This window comes from Amia ocellicauda, chromosome 20 (genome assembly GCF_036373705.1).
Source record: "Amia ocellicauda isolate fAmiCal2 chromosome 20, fAmiCal2.hap1, whole genome shotgun sequence".
Classification (NCBI taxonomy): Eukaryota; Metazoa; Chordata; class Actinopteri; order Amiiformes; family Amiidae; genus Amia; species Amia ocellicauda.
This window is the reverse complement of record NC_089869.1, coordinates 4,255,540-4,262,750: the sequence shown is the minus strand read 5'-3', so window position 1 is coordinate 4,262,750 and position 7,211 is coordinate 4,255,540.

Genomic DNA, 7,211 nt, shown 5'->3' with positions numbered 1-7,211 from the left:
TCTGTGGGATGTGCTGGACAAACAAGTCCGATCCATGGGGCCCCACCTCGCAACTTACAGGACTTAAAGGATCTGCTGCTAACGTCTTGGTGCCAGATACCACAGCACACCTTCAGAGGTCTAGTGGAGTCCATTTCTCGACAGGTCAGGGCTGTTTTGACGGCAAAAGGGGGACCTACACAATATTAGGCAGGTGGTCATAATGTTAAGGCTGATCAGTGTATGTCATCATCATCAGCTGCAGCAGCTTTACTAGATCCACTAATGGATGATATATGTATATCATTTATATTTTCCAATATTTTCCAATACATAAGTATAGCATATCCACTATAGTTTTTTGCCCTTTACCCAAAATATAATTTTAAGAATTTCAAATTTGCAAATGAGAAGGGGCACATCAGCCCATATTATTTGTTTGCTGTTTAATCAATCCTAGAATTTCAGGATTTCTGTAATTTCCTGAAGTATTCCAGCGAGTCATCTCCATTCTTTCAGGATGATGTGTAAACATGCATATCAACACACACAGTAGCCAACATAATAAAATAGCTATTTTCATTGTAATTTAACAGTTTTAAGGACAAGAAAACAACTAAAACAAACTAATATAAAGATTGCTACACCTGGCAATTTCCGAAGGAAATTAAAGATCTATATTTAATGCTCACACACAGCAGGCTAATATGAGTTCCACAGAGTATATGAGGGTGGTATATCCCAGGTAATTACATTGCCATAGAGAAGAACCAGCATGTGAGAACAACACATTGCTTTATATTTTTATTAGAGCAATATCATAGTGAGGAGTAAATTGACATTTAGAGTATAAATTATTGAAAGAAGGTTGAATTTTGTCCTTGCGCACTACTCAATAAGCATTATTATATATATATATATATATATATATATATATATATATATATATATATATATATATATATATATATATGATCAACACAAAGATCTATGGAGAGATATATGATTGAAATAAACCAAGACAAAAGTATGTGACATCATTGAAAGAGTGAAAATGTTAAAATGGCAATGGACCAGACTCGTTGAAAAAAGAACAATCCAAAGATAGACAAAAAAAGACCAGAAAGAAAACCACAAGGAAAATGAGAAGAAGAAAATCAGAAGCTTTGCTGACATGAACTGTTCACTCACTATACATCAAGTGAAAATATCTTGGGGAGGCCTTCGTCCATATATATATGGACTTTATATATGGAATTTGCAGCCCAGTTGTATTTGCTGGATGTAAATAGGTGTACACAAACAGTGAAAAAACAAACAAACAGGTGAATAAAGGTCTTTACTGAATGATTAATTTGTATCTTTATTTTTATAAATTCTAAGCATGGGATGGAAAGAGATTAAGCTGTCAAATACATATTGGGATAATTGAGGCAAGAGATAAGGCGGATTGCAGTGTGCTCTGGTACCACCAGAGGGTGCATTCGTTAATGAATACACATAGGGTACCACATGTATAAAGTGCCACGCCTAGCTGAGTATGGAACTGACAAAATAAAGCAATGAAGAAAAAATAAATAATAATGCAGTGAATTCTTGATGGAGCTAAAATGTAATTTCTACTTTTTAAACTTAATCATAGTATTTCAAAGTTTTTATTATGTATTAGTATTAATACTCATAATATAATATGTTTTAGGGCTCTCAGTTCAATAGTATTGGACTGTGGCTAACAATACACAAATAAACTTAGTTTTGTTTCATGTGTTCATGTGTAATGATTATATTGTTTATTGCTTTGTACTCTTACAACCAAGCCTTTACCTCAAATTAATTAATGAAAGGCAGTAGTAATGCAATATAAAAACAAAGACAATTGCACATTCAAACAACAAAAACAAAAGATAAGTCCAACAAGTTAACCAGTGGAGCCATCCATCACAATTTCTATAAAAGGCGACTATCTGTTTGTAAAACTGAATAATTTATACAGTCAATGCATTATTGAACCAACCAATGTATCATAAGATGAGCTTGACATTATTTATTAAAAACTGTGTCTCAACCGTTTTCAGAATGGTAGCATTGCATTCAGCAACCATAACATTTTTATTACACTATTTGCATTTTGTTGAATAATAAAATGTGTGTCAAATTATGGCAGCTGTTATTAAAACCTGGCGTCTTGGCATTAAGTGTTGTTCTCCTTGGAAGTGGTAGATCATAAATTATATAGCTTCTGTCTCAGAGGGCTCTTGGTTTCAAGTGAATGGGGTTTTATTTCACAGATGAAGTAGCTGGTAATTACTATGATAAAATGGCTTTCCATCAGCAAAACAAGCAATTTCAGCAATGTTGTGTTTCCTGTTAAAAATACTGTAAAATACAATTCCTCTCACAAAAACATAATAGCACTTCTAAAAGGGATCACCACCTCATAAGTACACAATAGTACTACCCTATAAAATACTTACACATTTTGCCAAAGTTTTCAATTTCCCTGATTTTACAAGAAACAAAACTCAAAATACATGTAATTAAGGAAATGAAAAGGATGTCCAAATGTATAATCTTTTGTATAGTTTTGAATAATTTGAATAGTCAAATATGGAGTGAAGCACCAGTCCAAGACAAAAACGTTGCAGTGCTATAGATTGGTTTTATGGATACTATGGATTTTGAAACATTCTGCTGAGTTTCACAGATGACAGTAATGCCTTCATGCACCCAGAAGTATTTAAAAACATAATTTTATTGAACCAGAGATACATACTAAGATTGATTAGTCATATGCAACAGACAATGGAGTCACACGAAAATTGATGTATTACATATTTTGTTAAATGTATAATCTCAGAATCTGCAAAATACATTATTTTTCTAATTTCTATATTTCTCAACCATGAGCTGACTAATTATTATTTATCCAAAAATCATGTAAGCAATTGACTTGAGTTAATACAACAAAATGCCATTTTAGAATTATAAATAGACAATTAACAAGGTATACTACATTGTGGCTAAAGTTTCCAACTAGGTTGTTATGACAATGTATCTAAAAAATAGAATAAATGAGAGATTCAGAAGTCTCTGTCTTTGAAGTATTTGGGAAGTGCATTTATGCTCATCAGTAGGTGGTGCTATAATGTCTTCATATCCCAGAATAAATCCTCAACGAGAGAGAAATTTGGGGATTGAAGAAAACTTCTCCACTCCCATTGTTTATTAATTAATTTTCAGGAAGGCAAAGCAGATTTCTATCTATTTCTTAAGCTTCTATCAGATGACGAATCATGTGATAGAGTCAAATACCTCATATTTCCCTGAAGAAAAATACTTTAATCTGTCAGTATGTTTGGAAAATTCAAATTACAGCCCCTTCAGTTGAAAACTAAGAACAAAAAACACTTTTGTCTTTAAAGATAGCAAGTTTACCAGATGTCCACAACATGCTCAAACAGATTCCAATGTGTGTTAGAGCTGTCGTCTCCAATTAGTTCAATTAACAGAAGCGTCTTAATACTGAGAATGGAGCCGACGGAGGCGGAATATTTTTACACCAGAGCAGTGGATTTTGGATATGACATTAGTGCACACACAACAAATGGAAGCCAAGAAGTATGTAGGCCCTACTAGACAATGAAGGAACATATCTGTAGTCTAACATGCATATGCTGAGATCAGCCCATTGTAACACTGAGCCAATTAAATAACTACTTTAGAAGGATCCCATGACCTTGTTGAACTGAAACAGTAGGTAATTTATCTGTGATTTTTTAGCTTCAGGACAAGGGGTGAGTCTTTGATTATTTCATTATTGTTCCTCTGGTTTTCTCACTGCCTTAGCAGACAAATTAGTCTCTGAATTTGTTCCCTTGATCATGAATCTGAGGAATTAAAGAATGAGCTGTCGGACTTGAAATTCATAATGTTCACTGTGTTTTGGGGTTAAATAAACCACCTGCATTCAGCTAATGAACAGCAAACACATGAGCACCAGTAATGACCATAATCACAGAGCACCTTAAAATGCATGTATATATATATATATATATATATATATATATATATATATATATATATATATATATATATATATATATATGAAATAGACTCAGCCAATATAAAATAAACAGAAAGATAGTATAATTTATTTTCTTAGATACAATCAAAACACTTGCTGTCTGAGTTTCTTTATTCAACCTACAATTCATATATCAATACATGTTTTAAGCTTAAAGGAGAAAAGCAAGGTTTGTGCAGGTAGCAATGCAGTAGCTGTGCATTTTGGGGAGAGCTGTTGACATTGGCCAGTACTCAAATATACCGTCTCTGTCTAGCTATGCAAGCAAGCTTGGGTGCCAAATCAAACTTTACAGTAGTATTCTCAAATTCGGCCCGGCAGAAAGCTAAAAAGAAAAAACGCCCCCGAGCAGTGTTTTACATTTTTCTGCAATGGAATAACTGAAACTAATGTCAATGTGTATTTTCATAAATCAAAATTCAACTTACCTCCTGAGCCAGTGCAGCTTAAAAAATCATCAAAGTAAAAGGGTTTATTTTTGTATTGCCAGCATGGGCCATTTTCTTTCTACTTTTGTCCTACATTTTGATCGTTCAGGTCCAATTTAATGTCAGCACTACAAACCATGTTATCTCAATGTCTTTATGATTGTCTTCCTCCTCAAAATCCTCTTCATAATTCTCAATCTACTGGCCCTGGAGAGTTACCTCCATCTGGTCCCTCAAACTGCCTTCCTTCAGGGATCTTGCACATTGTCAGATGGAGAAGCAAATCAATTTGAACCAAATTGACATCTTTTCATGACACAAATGTGGTATCTCTTCCTGTATTTAGCTGAATTCTGGCTCATCCACAGGTCTTCTTTATAGTGCATTGTGAGACACTGAAGATTGGAATGGTGTTCCTTTTAAGACTATATCTTTTACTGTTATTATATATCTTGTTAGTGCATCAGCAATAGGACCGCATCCTTATGAATGTAGACACTACACGACATTTGTGCATTTGTTTACCTGTCACCTACTGTTTTCTCTTGGAGCGGTTTAAACATGGTTTAATCTGTCTGTACCACCCTTCTCCATTGGATCCATTGGATTGGATACAAATATTGTATTTTTTTTGTGTTCATTTTAAGCATCTGTGCAAGGATTTATCACTACTGTTTCCATTCATATTGATAAATATGAAATATTAGAAAAATATTACCCTTGGCATTTTAAACAATCCCTTTTAATCTGGTGCTGTCTTTTAGTTATGTTCCTCTTTCTGGCTCAGCCACTTTTTGTTTCCATAGCTACACATTTGTGTATTTGTTGAATGTGTCTTTGAAGTAAAACTTAATTGCTTGCAAATTTGCTGAAAGTATACCATAGATAGGGGGTAACTATGTAAACAGAACGGTTGCATTTGATCTTGCTCTTTGAAACAGTGGTTAATAACATTACAATCCTACAAGAGATAACAGTTTCATTGATTGACTTGTGATTCTCTGTACATATGCAGTGATACCATGGTAGAGAAACAAATTACATTACTCTAATTTATACAGGACAGATAGTTGAGGTATGTATCTCCAGTCAAAGACACTTCATCAGGACTACTGTAAGTACTTAAGAAAGTTAGTCCACCACAACCCTACCTTACTGAGATTATACATATTTTGATATTTTAATTATATATAACCAGCTCACAAAAGTCACAAACTAAAAAAACTCTATTTTGAGTTCAGCAGCATTAGACAGGTGTATTACGTGATAAGTACATAAACACAGATGCTCTGAAATGTACAAGCCGCAACGTTTCTTTCATTGGGATACATACGCCTTCATCACACTAATGTGGCCATTATGAGCTCTGCCCTTTGTCTTCATTGATTCCATGTAAGGGCATCCCCTTAATCACTCCTATTACTCATATGCTGCACACTTTGGATGAAGTAATTAAGTTGATCTCTTTTAATAGCTTTATATTCAGGCTGTCTAAACTGTTTACGGCTCCAGCAGGCCAAAACACTTCAGCTCTGCTATGAGTGGGCACGGCTACTCAGATCGTCTGCCAGTTAGACGCTGACTGAGAGCCAGCCTTCACGAACAGCTGTGATAATGTAAACCGTGGAGTCAGGCTGTTTATCCATGGACTGAGTTTCCCATCTAACACTGCAACTCTGGAGGGAAAGAGGACCTGGTCTGCAGTGTATGATAAATTATTCACAGTGAGCAACATATTCATAATATTCCTGTCTGTGGGCTTCATGTGATTTGCTGCCATGTGTTTGCAGGATTTGTTTCTTAGCCCATTTCTCCCTCAACTCTGATCTCTACTGCACCCTTAAGCCAAGTACTTTGGTCTGTGTTAGTGCAAGATAAGAACATGGTATAAACACCATGCTTCTTAAAAGTTAGTAACTAAGTTAAATGTAGGCCTTCCTGTATAGGCTAACCTCTGTGCCTTAACATGACATTCATGTTCATTACAAGGGGAGCTGTAAAGCTTAAGAGGATCACTCAGGATAACTCACAATTCAAACTGTGCCATTTTAAATAGATTTTGGTAAATCAGTTATTTTGGTTAGCATGGATTTCTGCCCATATGGCAAAACAGTTAACACACTGTGATTTACAGAGCCTTACAAACATTACAAATGCATTATTTTCTCATAGATCATCAACAGGATAGTTTCCATTTGTGTTCTATTTGTATCAGAGACATTTTGTTTTAGCAAAATACAAATACAAATTACTATTTCAGAGGGTTTTCACCAGTGTGAAAATATTCAGAGATTTAGAATTTCTTGAGAAATTTGCAAGACTTCAGTATGGACACCAAATGAGCATGATGGGTCGAATGGCCTCCTCTCATTTGTAAACTTTCTTATGTTCTTCTTATGTTCCTATGCCTCATGGACTGGGAATGGTGATTGTTTTTTTTAAACATGCCCAACTGAGATAGTCCTATGCCAGTCAGTTGGTGCTGACACTAGGGTACTGTATCTAACCTACTCCAATATTTATTATACTGTTATATACGAAAGTGTGTTCATTTTTTTTTTTTGTGTCCTTCAGACCACCTCCTGAATTAGTTTTAGCCCCTCAATTGGATTTATGTTCCTTATCTGTGCAGCAAATTACATTCTCACAGCTTCTCTGAATGTGCTCACGATCATCATTTCAACTATGGAAACTGGCCAAAAGAGATATACTTTTTTTAA